The following is a 17,330-nucleotide window of genomic DNA, read 5'->3' as shown; positions in this document are numbered from 1 at the left end:
CAAATATTTAAAACATTAAAATGTAGCACAGGCAATGAAGATCTCATTTTTGGCAAATTTCAGTCTGCAAAACCAATAGCTTTAATCTTTGGTTTTCTAAATTCTTGATGAAGATTCTTTAATCTTCATCTTTTAAAAAATATACATATAATTATCTTTCCACTTGATGCAGTTTACTAGATACCCAAATTTTTCTTTTAGTCTTCACATCAGCAAGAATATCAATAAGAAGATGAATTAGGTTGTTTAGTTAAATTCAACCTAGTGAAACTGTTCTATTAACTCTGTTCCAGCATCCACTTACAGGTATATATCCAAAAGGAATGAAAACAGGGGCTTGAATACTTGTACAACAATGTTGACAGCAGTATTGTGCCCAACAGCCAAAAGTTGTAAACAACTCAAGTGTCTGATCACTAAGCAAAGGCTGATTTCCTCCTTGATACAAAGCATCACAGAGCATGTCCACATCATTATTTAGTTTGGACAGAAAGAAAGAATATTCCTGAGGAGATTCTGCCAACTGTTGTTGTACCATAGAAACATCCTGTTTTAGTTTCTCGGCCACTTCTCTAGATTTACGTGGGTAATAATTCTTTTTTCCTATTTTCTCCTTCTAAAAGTCAGTAAAGCCTGTGAGTAGAATAATCCTTGGTATCAAAGGTATTCCTAGGATTTATCTGCTGAGATAATGATGGGTCTGTTAGCATTTTCAGTCACTGCTGGGGCATCAAATTACTTTGACTAAGTACTTGAACCAAGTTTTCAAGCAGACAGTTCATGTGCTAATGCTTTCTCAGTTCAGTTTCATGTGATAATTGTACATGTTCAAATGATGCCCTTTGTTTTATCAGCTGATTTAAAAATAACTTTTGTCTGGCTGTGTAATAGTTTTGTTTACTCTGCAGATCAAATCTCCCTTTCCAACTGGCATAGTCAATAACTGGACAATTTTTTTTTTTTTTACCATAGCAGGCAAAATTTTGTCTTTATGTGAATGATTTGTTTGTCAAGTACCAGAACTTCACTGTTCAAGCTAGAAATTTTAGCATCCAGATTATCTTTGCCAAGAGCCTTGCTAGTGAGGCTATGAAGATTCTTCTCTGCCCATTTTATACTTGATTTCAGGCTCAAATTATTTGCTTACAAGTGAATTAACTGATGTTGAGCAGAAATGTATGTCAGCTGCAGTCCATAGCAGCCCAGGAGATGACTTTTACTGATATTATACACAACATTAAGTAGAATGTAAACTCCATGAGGGCAGGAATTTGTCACTGTTTTCTGATATATCTGGAATTCCTGTAACAGCAGCCAAAACATACAGTGAATTTTCAGTCCTAAGCACAGCTTTGATAAACAGATACATGAATATATACAAAAATTCAAGGATTCCAAATTTTTATCTCAAGAGATTAGAACCACCTTGTAAATTTGACTCCAATCAGGAAGTTACCATGAGTAACAAAAGAAACAAAATAACAAACCTCTACTCCATATCACCATTCAGGTATGACCTAAATCAAGTCCTTTGATTATACAGTGGAAGTGAGAAATAGATTTAGATAGAGTGCCTGATGAACTATGGATGGAGGTTTGTGGCATTGTACAGGAGACAGGGATTAAGACCATCCCTGAGAAAAAGAAATGCAAAAAAGCAAAATGGCTGTCTGAGGAGGCCTTACAAATAACTGTGAAAAAAAGAAAAGTGAAAAGCAAAGGAGAAAAGGAAAGATACACCCATTTGAAAGCAGCGTTCCAAAGAATAGCAAGGAGAGACAAGAAACCCTTCCTCAGCGATCAGTGCAAAGAAATAGAGGAAAATAACAGAATGGGAAAGACTAGAGATCTCTTCAAGAAAATTAGAAGTACCAAGGAAACAGAGATGGGCACAATAAAGGACAGAAATGGTATGGACCTAACAGAAGCAGAAGATATTAAGAAGAGGTAGCAAGAATTCACAGAAGAACTGTACAGAAAAGATCTTCACGACACAGATAATCACAATGATGTGATCATTCACACTCACCTAGAGCCAGACATCCTGGAATGTGAAGTCAGGGGGGCCTTAGGAAGCATCACTATGAACAAAGCTAGTGGAGGTGATGGAATTCCAGTTGAGCTATTTCAAATCCTAAATGGTGATGCTTGAAAGTGATGCACTCAATATGCCAGCAAATTTGGAAAACTGAGCAGTGGCCACAGGACTGGAAAAGGTCAGTTTTCATTCCAATCCCTAAGAAAGGCAATGCCAAAGAAATGTTCAAACTATGACATAATTGCCCTCATCGCACACACTAGCAAAGTAATGCTCAAAATTCTCCAGGCCAGGCTTCAACAGTACATGAACCGTGAACTTCCAGATGTTCAAGCTGGATTTAGAAAAGGCAGAGGAACCAGAGATCAAATTGCCAACATCCGCTGGATCATGGAAAAAGCAAGAGAGTTCCAGAAAAACATCTATTTCTGCTTTATTGACTATGCCAAAGCCTTTGTGTGGATCACAGTAAACGGTGGGAAATTCTTGAAGAGATGGGAATCCTAGAACACCTGACCTGCCTCTGTTGAAACCTGTATGCACGTCAGGAAGCAACAGTTAGATCTAGACATGGAACAACAGACTGGTTCCAAATAGGAAAAGGAGTACGTCAAGGCTGTATATTGTCACCCTGCTTATTTACTTACATGCAGAGTACATCATGAGAAATGCTGGACTAGAAGAAACACAAGCTGGAAACAAGATTGCCGGGAGAAATATCAGTAACCTCACATATGCAGATGACACCACCCTTATGGCAGAAAGTGAAGAACTAAAGAGCCTCTTGATGAAAGTGAAAGAGGAGAGTGAAAAAGTTGGCTTAAAGCTCAACATTCAGAAGACTAAGATCATGGCATCCAGTCCCATCACTTCATGGGAAATAGATGGGGAAACAATGTAAACAGTGTCAGACTTTGTTTTGGGGGGCTCCAAAATCACTGCAGATGATGATTGCAGCCATGAAATTAAAAGACACTTACTCCTTGGAAGGAAAATTATGACCAACCTAGATAGCATGTTAGAAAGCAGAGATATTACTTTCCCAACAAAGGTCTGTCTAGTCAAGGCTATGGTTTTTCTAGTTGTCATGTATGGATGTGAAAGCTGGACTGTCAAGAAAGCTGAGCGCCGAAGAATTGATGCTTTTGAACTTTGGTGTTGGAGAAGACTGTTTGAGAGTCCTTTGGACTGCAAGGAGATCCAACCAGACCATCCTAAAGGAAATCAGTCCTGAATATTCATTAGAAAGACAGATGCTGAAGCTGAAATTCCAGTACTTTGGCCACTTGATGCAAAAAACTGAATCGTTTGAAAAGACCCTGATGCTGGGAAAGATTGAAGGCAGGAGGAAAAGGGGACGACAGAGAATGAGATGTTTGGATGGTATCACCAACTCAGTGGTCATGGATTTGAGTAAACTCCAGGAGTTGGTGATGGACAGGGAGGCCTGGCATCCTGCAGTCCATGGTGTCTCATTGAACTGGACACGACTGAGTAACTGAACTGAATGGAACTCCATATCACAGTAGCATTGGCTAACTCCTTCCAGAACTCAGAGTAAGAATGCTTATAGTTTTTAAACACCAGAGAGTAGAAGGAAGGATCCCAACATCAAACAGCCAAACAACAGAAAAGCTACCTGCTCAGAAAGATAGAATTAGTAATACATCGGAGCTAAAGCTGCATTACAAGAGATCAATGTTACTGTGTAAAAGAAACTTTGACATTAAATAGAGATTGAAAACAATCTTAATTGCACCAAAGAGAATAAAATACCCAGGAATTATATTTGAGTTTTGGTGCAGTTAGGTTATGTTTTCTATCTGCTGATGTTAATAGGAATTACATTAGTTGTTATAGGAGTTACAGACATATCAGAAAACAGTGTCAAATTTCTGCTCTCATGGAGTTTATATTCTATTTAGTTTTGTGTAAAATATCAGAGTCTTGTCACGGGGTGCTATGGATTAAGGATGTTAATCAGTCTTACATACTGAAAAATATGTAATCCTCTAAGAACTTTTTGCTTAGCCTCATTTGTCTCTGGTTTTCTTTTATGTTTGAATAGAAGCAAACAAAATATTATAGAACAAAGTGCATTGTTGGGATGTGGTTCATTGCAGTGTGAAAATAAATAAAGGTAAGATCCATATTATAGGAGAGTTAGTCATCTTCTTTTCACCCCGTTCCTGCTTTATGGTAACATTCTCATTAAAATGCATTCCAAGCACCAGCAGCATGTGATTCCACAGTTGTAAGGTGTAATGATTTGGCAAAAAGTGGTTGGAGCTCTTTATTCATTTAGGAAACAGTTGTTGGGTGCCCATCATGTGCTGGAGGATACAGTTGTGTTTGAGACAAACTCCCTGTCGTGGAGCTTCCAAGTAGAATGTAAGGTGATAGAGACTGTCTGGTTGGTTGTTTGGTGGCCAGTGCCATCTCAGAGAGTTGGGCTGGTCAGGGCAGGTCTGTGGGTAGAGGTGACCCAAGAGAAGCAGTGTGCTTGGACACATGTAGTGGCTAACCTTTTGAAGATCGTGGGTTCCTGGGCAAGGGAAGAACATTCCTAGTAGAGAAATAGCAAATGAAAAGTATACTTAATTTAACTGGTTGTTCAGTTCAGTTCAGTTCAGTCGCTCAGTCGTGTCCGACTCTTTGTGACCCCATGAATCGCAGCACGCAAGGCCTCCCTGTCCATCACCATCTACCGGAATTCACTCAGACCCATGTCCATCGAGTCCGTGATGCCATCCAGCCATCTCATCCTCTGTCGTCCCCTTCTCCTCCTGCCCCTAATCCCTCCCAGCATCAGAGTCTTTTCCAATGAGTCAACTCTTTGCATGAGGTGGCCAAAGTACTGGAGCTTCAGCTTTAGCATCATTCCTTCCAAAGAAATCCCAGGGTTGATCTCCTTCAGAATGGACTGGTTGGATCTCCTTGCAGTCCAAGGGACCCTCAAGAGTCTTCTCCAACACCACAGTTCAAAAGCATCAATTCTTCAGTGCTCAGCCTTCTTCACAGTCCAACTCTCACATCCATACATGACCACAGGAAAAACCATAGCCTTGACTAGACGGACCTTAGTCGGCAAAGTAATGTCTCTGCTTTTGAATATACTATCTAGGTTGGTCATAACTTTTCTTCAAAGGAGTAAGTGTCTTTTAATTTCATGGCTGCAGTCACCATCTGCAGTGATTTTGGAGCCCCTAAAAATAAAGTCTGACACTGTTTCCACTGTTTCCCCATCTATTTCCCATGAAGTGATGGGACCAGATGCCATCATCTTCGTTTTCTGAATGTTGAGCTTCAAGCCAACTTTTTCGCTCTCCTCTTTCACTTTTATCAAGAGGCTTTTTAGCTCCTCTTCACTTTCTGCCATAAGCGTGGTGTCATCTGCATATCTGAGGTTATTGATATTTCTCCCTGCAATGTTGATTCCAGCTTGTGTTTCTTCTAGTCCAGCGTTTCTCATGATGTACTCTGCATGTAAGTTAAATAAGCAGGGTGACAATATACAGCCTTGACGTACTCCTTTTCCTAACTGGTTGTTAGTTAATCCTTTTGTCAGATTAAAGTAATCCAATGTTAATAAGTAGTTTTACAGTTGACCCTTGAACACTGTGATTTAGGGATGTCAGCCTTCAGCACAGTCAAAAATCTTGAGTATAATGTACTGTCTGCCTTCCATATCAGAGGTTCCTTGCTGTCCACAGTTCCTCCGTATCTGTGGTTTCAAGTTCAGAGATTCAGCCAACCATGGGTCATGTGATACTGATTATTTATAGTTGAAAAAAAAGTTGTGAATAAGTGGACTCCTACAGTTCAAACCTATGTTATTCAAGGGTCAACTATAGTATCTCCTTGGGTTTTGCTTATAGGAATACCTTAATATTTAGTTTTCAGCCAAGTTGAGTCTGTAATTAGTGGATTATGTAAATCAGCTGTAAGACAATGATTTCCATACAACCAAGGAGCAGATTCTGAAGCAACTCAGTACTCCCCAGTACCCACTTAACACTCCAGTTTGTATTGATGAGGCTTACCTGGCTACTCTTAAGTTTTCTGGAGTTGGCTGTGTTGGTGGCCAAGTGCCTCTTCTCTGTGCTTCTTAGAATTATGGAGTGGAGCTAATTCAACTGAAAAATTGTTATGTACATTTTGATATTTTCCTTAATTTCATAATGTTGCTTGGTAGTTAAGAAAAGAAAGAAAAACCTTTGGTTTTTTTTTTGCCCTTATAGCCTATACTTAGGTACATATTTAGATATTCATGAAATCAGATACTTAGGTATTTGTGATATTAGGTTTTTGTGTTTTCTGATTAGGTTTCCTTTTTAATTAATTTGACTGTGCTGGGTCTTAGTTGTGGCACATGGAATCTATTTCCTTCACCAGGAAACAAACCTGGGCCCCCTACATTGGGAGCATGAGGTTTAGCCACTGGACCACGAGGAAAGTCCCCTCTGATTAGGTTTCTATTTTCTGTATTTCATGGATATGATATGTAATTAACATAATGGAATATCTCTTTTTCTCTGTGCTTGGTAGAAGTCTGAAAGTCTCTGTCGAGGTCCTTACAGTTGAATTTCAGTGTTAGCCACATATCATCTTTTATATTTATTCATCAGTATAGTTGTCTTGCCCTGTTCTTTTTGTCTGTTTACAACAGACTCCTGGAAAGGATTTTAGTGCTGTCATCCCCAGAATCTCTCCTCCACATTCTGATTTCACTCTCATCAGCTGCTCTGGGTTGCACGCAGTGTCAGTCTGCCAGCTGCGATCTTTGGGTCACCATTCCTGGTTATTCTCTCACCTTCCTGTCTTCCTCTCAGTTTCTTCTGATTCTCCTCTTCATCTTCTTTACCTCTAGGGACTGGAGTATTTCAGGTTCAGATTTTAAGCATCTCTATTTCTACTCACTTTTATGGTGGTGATGTATAATTTTATGAATTGAAAAGTGAAAGTGAAAGTAAAGGTCGCTCAGTCGTGTCCAACTCTTTGTGACCCCATGGACCCTGCCAGGCTACTCTGTCCGTGGAATTCTCCAGGCCAGAGTACTGGAGTGGGTAGCCATTCCCTTCTTCAGCGGATCTTCCCAACCCAGGGATTGAACCCCGGTCTCCCACATTGCAGGTGGATTCTTCACCCTCTGAGTTACTGGGGAAGCCCTAATTTTATGACTTAAAACATGCTTTATAATTCAGCTCTTAAATATATATACTCCAGACTCCTGTATTTACTTCTTTGGCTGTCTCTTGGGCATTTTAAGCTTAATGTCTTAACACTGAACTCGTGGTACCTGCTTCTCCAACTCCCAGTTCTGCTTGTACCACTTTATGCCTACAGTCTCCCTCATTTCTAGAAATGTTAACTTCTTTTGAGTTGCTTAACAAAAAACATTGAAGTCATTTTTAATTCTTTCATGTTCTGTATTCACTTGATCAGCAGATCCTGTTGACACCGTTTTCAGAATATATCCAGACTCTGGTATTTCATACAATCTCACTTTGTTCACTGCCACTGTGGTTTTAGTCATTACCATTTCTCATCTGGATTATTGCATTAGCCTGGAAGTGGTTTCCCTGCTTCTGCCTCTGGGGTTTCTGTCCCATATGTTCTCAGAACAGCATCTAGAGTAATCTTGGAGAGTTAGATCCTATCACACTTTCATTCACAGTGCTCTGGTCACTTTCCATTTCACACAAAGGAGAAAACTAAAGTTCTCCTGGCCTACGAGACTGAGCCTGGCTTGCCCCCTGTACCTTTCTATTTTTACCTGCTCTTCTCCCCCTTTTTGCTAATCAGGCTATGTAGACTTGCCCCATTTGTCTGTTCTTCCACTATGCTGGGCATGCTCCTGCCTCAGAGTCTAGGTACTTGATGTGCCTTCTAACTAGAAAGCTATTCCCTCAACTTGTTCTGCTTTTGCTGAAAATTCACCTCGGCATCGCCATCCCCAGGCTCTTTCTGGCCTGAGCAGTGAGCTTTCTCTTGCCCTGGAAGCTCTTGCGCAGGAGACAACTGGTACCAGTATCCCTGGCTCTCCCTGGCCTCTCAGTTTAAAATTATAGACTACTGTTTGTTCCCTTCTTTGCACTCCCTATTATTCTTCACTTTTGTTTGTACACTGTATATCTTTTTTATTTGTCTCATCCTAGTTAAAAGGAAACTTCATGGCAACAGTTTTTAAAATTTTTTCTGTTTTATGGAAAACATCAAAGCAGCGAAGTGAAGTGAAGTCGCTCAGTCGTGTTCGACTCTTTGCAACCCCATGGACTGAGGAGCCTGGTAGGATTTTCCAGGCAAGAATACTGGAGTGGGTTGCCGTTTCCTTCTCCATCAAAGTAGTGAGACTAGTATAATAAATGAATCTCCCTGTTACTTATATAGTTGGTTAATAGTTCTTCTTTTTCCATTTAAACCCCACTCACTTCTCCTTCACTGCAGTTCAGTCACTCAGTCGTGTCCAACTCTTTTCGACCCCATGGACCTCAGCATGCCAAACTTCAGTCCTCCTTACCTCCCCTCAGCCAAGATTACTTTGAAGAAGAGCTCAGAAATCATATAATTTCATCTGTAAATATTTTAGTATGTATCTCTAAAATAAAAGAATTATTTTAAAAAAATAGCATAAATATTATCCTGTCCAAAATAAAGATACTTTTTAATGTTTCCAAGTATGCAGTCAGTGTTCATTTATTTACCCAGTTCCCACACATTTTTATTTTTACAGTTTGAATTAGAATTGAAATAGGTCAGTGTGTTCATATGTTCATTTGGTTGCTGTGTGACTTTAGTATGTATCAGTCTATGTAAACACTTACCCGCCCCTTACTATTACTAAATGATCTCCCAGCTGAATCCTCCTGCCAGTGCAGGAGGTGCAGGAGAAATGGGTTCAATCCCTGGGTCAGGATGTTCCCCTAGAGAAGGAAATGCAACCCACTCCAGTGTTCTTGCCTGGGAAATCCTATGGACAGAGGAGCCTGGAGGGCTATCGCCCATAGGGTCTCAGTGAGTCAGACACACCTGAGCGACGGAGCATGCACACACGTTTCTATTTCTAACCCTTTACTTCTTCACACTTAGTGGAGAAACCAGGTTGTTTGTCTTGAGAATTCTGTGTCATTGGTATCTGGAATAATCTATGCCAGCATGTGACACATAGTAGGTGCTCAGTATTTTTGAATGAATTACTATAAAGGTACATAATTTATGGTATTTTAGGATGGAATTAAAATGCTCAAAAGTTAGGGAATGATTATCTCACTTTTATAATAATGTGATAGAATCATTTTGGCAATAAGAGAAATTATTTTGACAGTTGGGGAGGGGTCATAGTGAAGGGTACTTAGGGCTACAGAAAATGGTTTGAAAAATAATTAGTATCTGCTAAGATATAATGGCTACTGTCTTATGTTTTCAGTCAAGCATGCAGTCAGGCACTTGTTAGGATAGTTTTTACAGTAACCTTTCAGTGGAGGGAGATACTACCTACATTTTCCCAGTGAAGGGAGAAGCAGAAGGAAAGTGAGTGGGTGCTGAGCATTAGTGTAAGATTTGTAGTGAAAAAACTGTTTCAGCTTCATTTAGCCTAGTGTCTTTTAGATTTGTTTGATAGAAACTCTCTTTCTGGAAATATTAATCAGTTTTTCCCCAAAGTATGAATTGTTTGACAGAAGTCGAAATATTTGTGTAAATATTTAAATATTTGACAAAAGTCGAAATATATGTTTAAATATAAGACTTCAGAATGTGTTAAATTTCAACAGAAAGGATGGATAACTTAATCCTGTTGGAGTAACTGAAGACAGTATTCTGAAGAAAAATTAGATTATGAGATAATCGGAGAAGGTAATGGCACCCCACTCCAGTACTCTTGCCTGGAGAATCCCAGGGACAGGGTAGCCTGGTGGGCTGCCATCTATGGGGTCGCACAGAGTTGGACATGACTGAAGCAACTTAGCAGCAGCAGCATGAGATAATACTAAAATAAAGATAAACGAGGGAAAATACTTGCATTAAATAGGTAACGCAGATATTACACAAAGAGTTCGTATAAATTATTGAGAGAAAAATGCATTAAGACAAGCCTAGAAGAGAAGGCTGAGCTAAAAAAAACACAGAAAAGCAGTATGTATGTCAGGATTATAGTAACAGTGTTTCTTTTAAAAATCTGCAACTCAGTGCTAGTAAGTTCTTAACTGAGACTTAATATGAAACTTTTTGCACTGTAAATTATTTATACTCTTTATCAGAAGTCATGTGATGAGATTGAAAAATAGTAGAATATATTAATTTGCCTTCTTTGACTCAGTAAACTTGTGTTTTAAAATTTATTGTAAAGAAGTTTAAGAGGGAAAAAGGATAGTAGCATTATTTGTATTTTTAAAGTGAGAAATGTACCAATATTTAAAATGATAAATTCACTCCCAAATGACTCATTGTATATATAGCACACAAATTGATGATGTGTGTCATAACGTGGACTCTTTTTGGAAGGAGCGTGTGAATCATCCATAAAGGAAACACTTTCTGAAGGGAGGCCCTTAGAGGCTGAGTGGTGGTCTGCTGCTGTGTTAGAGGAGAAACCTGAGGGGGACTCTGTTAAGAGGATATATCTGTGGAAGTTTTTATTTTACTTCAGATCACAAACTCTGAAATAGATACGTAACCTTTATCGTTGTGACTTTGCAAAGAGACCATGCTCTTTAGGTTTTTCTCAAGTCTGATAATTAGGGCCAAGTTTCATAATAGAGGAGATAAGTTCCTAGAAGCAGTGGAGTTTGGCCTTTGTACTGCCAGCGTGAGTTGAATTAAGGCTTGTCAGATGTGAAGTCTCTGCAGTACTGTGGTTCTCCCTTCTGTATGGTGTAAAGTGACTTAAACTTATGCCAGTTGTGAGAAATTTAATAAATTTTACCTTAACAAGGGAACATTTCACCTAAAAATGGGCACAATAAGGGACAGAAACAGTAGAGACCTAGTAGATGCTGAAGATCAATAAGAGATGGAAGGAATACATAGAAGAACTGTACAAAAAAAGATCTTAATGAACCGGCTAACTATGGTGGTGTGATTCTGGAGTGTGAAGTCAAGTGAGCCTCAGGGATCACTGCTGTGAAGCTAGTGGATGCAGTGGAATTCTAGTTCAGCTCAGTCGCTTAGTCGTGTCCACCTCTTTGTGACCCTGTGGACTGCAGCATGCCAGGCCTCCCTCTCCATCACCAACTCCCGGAGCTTACTCAGACTCACGTCCATTGAGTCAGTGATGCCATCCAACCATCTCATCCTCTCTCGTCCCCTTCTTCTGCCCCTAAGCTTTCCCAACATCAGGGTCTTTTCCAATGAGTCAGTTCTTCTCATCAGCTCGCCTCTTCTCATCAGCTCGCCAAAGTATTGGAGTTTCAGCTTCAGCATCACTCCTTCCAATGAATATTCAGGACCAATTTCCTTTAGGATGGACTGGTTGGATCTCCTTGCAGTCTAAGGGACTCTCAAGAGTCTTCTCCAATACCACAATTCAAAAGCATCAATTCTTTGGTGCTCAGCTTTCTTTATAGTCCAACTCTCATATTCATACATGACTACTGGAAAAACTACAGCTTTGACTAGATGGACCTTTGTTGGCAAAGTAATGTCTCTGCTTTTTAATATGCTGTCTAGGTTGGTCATAACTTTCCTTCCAAGGAGTAAGCGTCTTTTAATTTCATGGCTGCAATCACCGTCTGCAGTGATTTTTGAGCCCCCCAAAATAAAGTCTGTCATTGTTTCAACTTTTTCCCCATCTGTTTGCCATGAAGTGATGGGACCAGATGCCATAATCTTAGTTTTCTGAATATTGAGTTTTAAGCCAACTTTTTCACCCTCCTCTTTCACTTTCATCAAGAGGCTCTTTAGTTCTTCTTTGCTTTCTGCCATAAGGGTGGTGTCATCTGCATATCTGAGGTTATTGATATTTCTCCCGGCAATCTTGATTCCAGCTTATGCTTTATCCAGCCCAGTATTTGCATGATACACTCTGCATATAAGTTAAATAGGCAGGGTGACAGTATACAGCCTTGACATACTCCTTCCCTGATTTGGAACCACTCTGTTGTTCCATGTCCAGTATTAACTGTTGCTTCTTGACCTCCATACAGATTTCTCAGGAGGCAGGTAAAGCGGTCTGGTATTCCTATCTCTTCAAAAATTTTCCACAGTTCGTTGTGATCCACACAGTCAAAGGTTTTGGGATAGTTAATAAAGGAGAAGTAGATGTTTTTCTGGAACTCTCTTGCTTTTTAGATGATCCAGATGTTGGCAATTTGATCTCTGGTTCCTCTGCCTTTTCTAAATCCAGCTTGAACATCTGGAAGTTCACGGTTCACGTATTGCTGAAGCCTGGCTTGGAGATTTTTGAGCATTACTTTGCTAGCGTGTGAGATGAGTGCAGTTGTGCGGTAGTTTGAACATTCTTTGGCATTGCCTTTCTTTGGGATTGGAATTAAAACTGAACTTTTCCAGTAGTAGGATTTCCAGTAGAGCTATTCAAAACCCTGAAGAATGATTCTGTCAAATTGTTGCACTCAACATGTCAGCAAATTTGGAAGAGCCAGCAGTGGCCACAGGACTGGAAAAAGTCAGGCCTCATCCCAGTTCCCAAGAAGAGTGATAAAAAATGTTCAGACCATCAGACAGTTGCACTCATCACCTGTGCTAGTAAGGTCATGCTTAAAATCTTGCATGCTAGGCTTCACCATTACCTGAATCAAGAAGTTCCAGACGTCTGAGCTGGGTTTAGAAAAGTCAGAGGATCCAGAGACAAGTTGCCAACATTCCCTGGATCATAGAGAAAGCAAAGGAATTCCAGAAAAACATCTACTTCTGTTTCATAGACCACGTTAAAGCCTTTTGACTGTGTGGATCATAGAAATTGTGGAAAGCTCTTAAAGAGATGGGAATACCAGACCATCTTAGTTGTCTCCTGAGTAACCTGTATTTGGGTGAAGAAACAGAACCATGTATGGAGCAACAGGTTGGTTCAGGATTGAGAAAGGAGTATGACAGAGCTGTCTGCTGTCACTCTATTTAACCTATATGCTGAGCACATCATGAGAAATGCTGGGCTGGATGAGTTACAAGCTGGAATCAAGGTAGGCGGGAGAAACATCAGCAACCTCAGATATGTGAATGATACCACTCTAATGGCAGAAAGCGAAGAAGAACTAAAGAGCCTCTTGATAAGGGTGAAGGAGGAGAGTGAAAGCTCCAGCTTAAAACTAAATATTAAGAAAACGAAGATCATGGCATCCAGTCCCATTACTTCATGGCAAATAGAAGGGGAAAAGGTGGAAGCAGTGACAGATGTCCTCTTCTTGGGTTCTGATATCACTGCAGATGGTGACTGTAGCCATGAAATCAGAAGATTATTGCCTCTTGGCAGGAAAGCTATAACAAACCTACAAAGTGTGTTGAGAAACTGAGACGTGACTGCCAACAAAGGTCTGTATGGTCACTGTGGTTTCCCCAGTGATCACTTATGGCTGTGAGAGCTGGACCATAAAGGAGGCAGAGTGTCAGAAGACTTGATGGCTTTTGAGCTGCAGAAGACTCCTGGATGTCGCTTATACTGCAAGGAGATCAAACCATCAATATTAAGGGAGATGAACTCTGAATACTGGTTGGAAGGACTGCCACTGAAGCCCGAAGCTCCAGTATTTTGGCCACCCAATGTGAAGAGCCGATTCATTGGAAAAGTCTCTGATGCTGGGAAAGATTGAGGGCTGAAGGAGAAGAGGGCATCAGAGGATGAGATGGCTGGATGGCACCGCTGACTGGATGGACATGAGTGTGAGTGAACTCTGGGAGTTGGTGATGGACAGGGAGGCCTAGCGTGCTGCGATTCATGGGGTCGCAAAGAGTTGGACACGACTGAGCGACTGAACTGAACTGAGAATAAACAGAAATTTGAAAAGAGCACAGATTCTACATCACTGCTTTCTATTCATTCTCTTAGTGGAAGTTGTTGGACTGAACTTTCCAAAACTTAAGTATCTAATTGGATGGGTTTTACAAGAGATTGTTCATTCTGTACTCTGATTTACTTTAATCAGACTAATGGATTAGAAGAAGGAAATTTCAGGTACATTTTTAATGGAAGATTTGTTCTCCGGGGAATTGAGGGGAAAAAGAATACATACATTGTGATGGTGGGGTCTGTGATAGGGGAGACTGTGAACCAAAGTCCACAGTTCTGATGTAATCATTACAGTGCGCCGCTGACCACTAGCATGATCTCTGCTTCATAGATAGAGCAGCTTGAGGCACAGCAAGGTTAAGCAGATGCATTGGTTTTGGGGGCGTACTGCTTGAGAGCCCTGGACATGTTGGAAACAACCTAGAGCTTGATTTTTTTTTTTTTTTGCTTCCCCGTGTTATGGAGAGACCAGTGTGACTGGAGCACTGTGAGTCAGTGGTCGAGAAGTCAGGAAAGTGGGTTGGGGCTGCTCTTCTCTGGATCCCGGAGGCCCTGGCTGGGATTTTGAAAATGTATCTGAAGTGTGTGAACATACATCTGTATTGGTAAGGTTTGTGGGATAGAAGAATGGTAACATGATATAACTTTATATTTTGGAAGAATCTAAGATATAGTTATGATGTCTGAAAAACAAACTGTGAGTATGAGTGTGTGTCTGTAGCGGGTGGCCGTGGAGGATCCTGGGACACTAGGGGGCTTGATGGGAGATGATGGTGGTGTGGGGAGAAGGTGAACTGTGGGAGTGGTCAGTGGTGATCAGACAGGTGATGTGTTTTGTAGATAGAGCCAGCAGGTTGAGCTGACCCTTGAATGTAGGATATGAGGAGGATCGTTCTGGGGATAGTTCTAGAGCTTTAGCATTGAGCAGCTGGGTTCCATGACCAGGACTGTCTTAGGAGGGCAGTTTTACTGAGGGGAGGGGAAATGGGTAGAATTGGTGTTTCTTTTCTATATTGATCTTGAGATACCTGTTTGACAACCTAGTGGACATGTCAGATCACACTCTTAGGAGGTCGTATGTGAGTTTGGAGCTGGGGAAGATAACTTTGGGAGTCAAGCGAGTATATATGGACTGGATAAAGTCGTTCGGGGAGAAGTGAGTGCACATAAAGGGGAGATGGGAAGACTGAACCTTTTAAGTCCTTTGGTGTGTGATACCTGCAAGAAGAGATCTATGAAGGGTGTTGAGAAGTAGCCAGTGAGGGAGGAGTGTGTGATGTTCAGAAATCAAGTGAGAAACAGGGTTCAGGATGGGGAGAGGGGTCAGCTGTAGCTGCCAGGAAAGGGAATAAGGTAAAACCTAGTAACTGACCTCCAGATTTGTCTTTGCTAAATCCTGTCAATCCTGCTGTGCAGTATAACCCTAAAATTCAGACTGCCCTTTTATAATCCTGCCAATGAACACTGTTAATCAGGTTTTAATCACTTTTCTCCTGGACTGTTTTTTGAATTATTACTTTCTCTCCTGATTACAATACAAAATGCATGTTTATTGTAGAAAATACACAGTGATTTAAACCCCGCTTCCCCAGTTCCTTACCCCACCTTACCACCAGATAGCCACAGATAACCTTCCTTCCCCCATCCATTTCTATCTCTTCATACATGTATGCATATAATGCTTAACTTTTGCTTTTTAAAGTAAACATGGTAGAACTAATTATCTAATGTTAGAGATTCTCTGAGAATGTGTTAGAATGTGTGGCAGCATCCATCATGGTGGAGTAACCTTCTAACGGAACTCCCTGCGTTTCCCCTAGTTTATATCTTAAATGAGTCCTGATGAATTTTCCTAAGATAAATTCTTCTCTAAGCCTTTAGTACATATAGCATAGTGATAAAAAACATGGACTCTGTTTTTGAGAGTAATCCATGCATATAGCAGGAAATGTGGAAAATAGCGAAAAAGTGTATTATTTTATAGAATAATTGTTGTTATAATTTTCATCCATTTCTTGCTGATCTTTTTTTTTTTCGTTTGTCTAAATGTGCATGCACACATTTTGTTTGTCTGTTACTAACAAGGATCACACTATGTTTTCTAGCCAGCATTTTTTTCATAATTTATTCTCTCTTCTATACTTATATAATACTTTGGTCAAAGTATGTAAGGAGTTTCATAATTCTGTTTGTTGTCAAATTGCTCTTCGAAAGGATTGTACCATTTGAAAGTATATTTATAAAGAATTTTGTTCTCTTTAAATTTTTAGGATAGACCACTTTCTTGTTGAACTCTTAAATGAAGTTCTACTTGGATACAAAGATGAGGACTAGATAACTTCTTGAGGTTCCTTCTAACCCCTAGGATGAAGATAATAACTAACATTTGTGTAGTGCTCTAAAGTTACAAAGTGAGTTCTCATACATCATCTCACTTGATCCTCACAACAGCCCTGTGAGGTAGGTAGGACAGGTATTGTTGTTCTCGTTTTAGAGATAAAAGAAACTGGTAGAGAGGTTAAGGATTTGGTCAGGTTTTATTTAAGTGTTTTAGCAGGGACTTGAATCCAGGTCATATGACTGCAATAATCACGTTCCTTTCACAAGATTTTATACAACTGCACATTTAGAATTGCGATATGTCAGCTAGTAAAATGACATCTGTTCAGTACAGAAATAAACCTGTTGATAATATAAATACAGTGTCTTGCATTCCTTTTCCATGCCTCCTCCCCTGCCATTAAATGAATGACTCTGTTTTGATTAGGGGAAGGTAACTTAATTATATAGTTATATTAAACATCTACTGTTTTCCCCAACTTGTGGGGGGAGGGGGAAGTTACATTGTGTTTTTCATTCTGTGTGTGTGTGTGTTTGCGTGCGCATGCACTTGATGTAACTCAAAAGTATATCTCCATTACTTAGTCTCACACATGTAGCATAAAAGTCTTCAAGGAATACAGTACAGTTAGAACTTGAATCTTTTGATTCTAGCATGATCCTAGAATTGCAAGCTTTTCAGGGTATTTACTCTTTTTTGTATTTCTTTAACCAAAATTGGGATTAAGTAAGTACTCCAGGTGTAGCTGCTTACGATGTTCACAGAGGTACAGTGAATGATAAGTGAGAGTGTGTGACAGTGGAGGGCAAACCAAGAAGAATCACAGCCAGTCTTCTCTTTGAGCAGTTGCCTCATACGGTAGAAGTTTGTAAACTGAATTGGGAGCTTGTTAGTGGCATTATCCCATTTTAGGAAACTGTCTCACAGTGTTTTCTGTACTGCCTTTAAACACTTAACATCACCAATATTTTTAAAAAAAAAATTGTTTTTTT

The 17,330-nt window shown here is 40.0% G+C and overlaps 1 protein-coding gene and 1 pseudogene across 1 annotated transcript in view; one reads left to right on the top strand and one right to left on the bottom strand.

Moving 5' to 3' along the window:
* The window catches only part of PHF3 (PHD finger protein 3), a 76,920-nt gene that overhangs the window by 26,445 nt on the left and 33,145 nt on the right, over window positions 1-17,330 (top strand). The gene's annotated exons all lie outside the window — the stretch shown is intronic.
* On the bottom strand, window positions 44-17,193 carry LOC138088689 (HAUS augmin-like complex subunit 3; annotated as a pseudogene).

The sequence above is a fragment of the Capricornis sumatraensis genome, chromosome 11 (genome assembly GCF_032405125.1).
Source record: "Capricornis sumatraensis isolate serow.1 chromosome 11, serow.2, whole genome shotgun sequence".
Classification (NCBI taxonomy): domain Eukaryota; kingdom Metazoa; phylum Chordata; class Mammalia; order Artiodactyla; family Bovidae; genus Capricornis; species Capricornis sumatraensis.
This window is presented reverse-complemented; position numbering and strand designations above follow the sequence as displayed.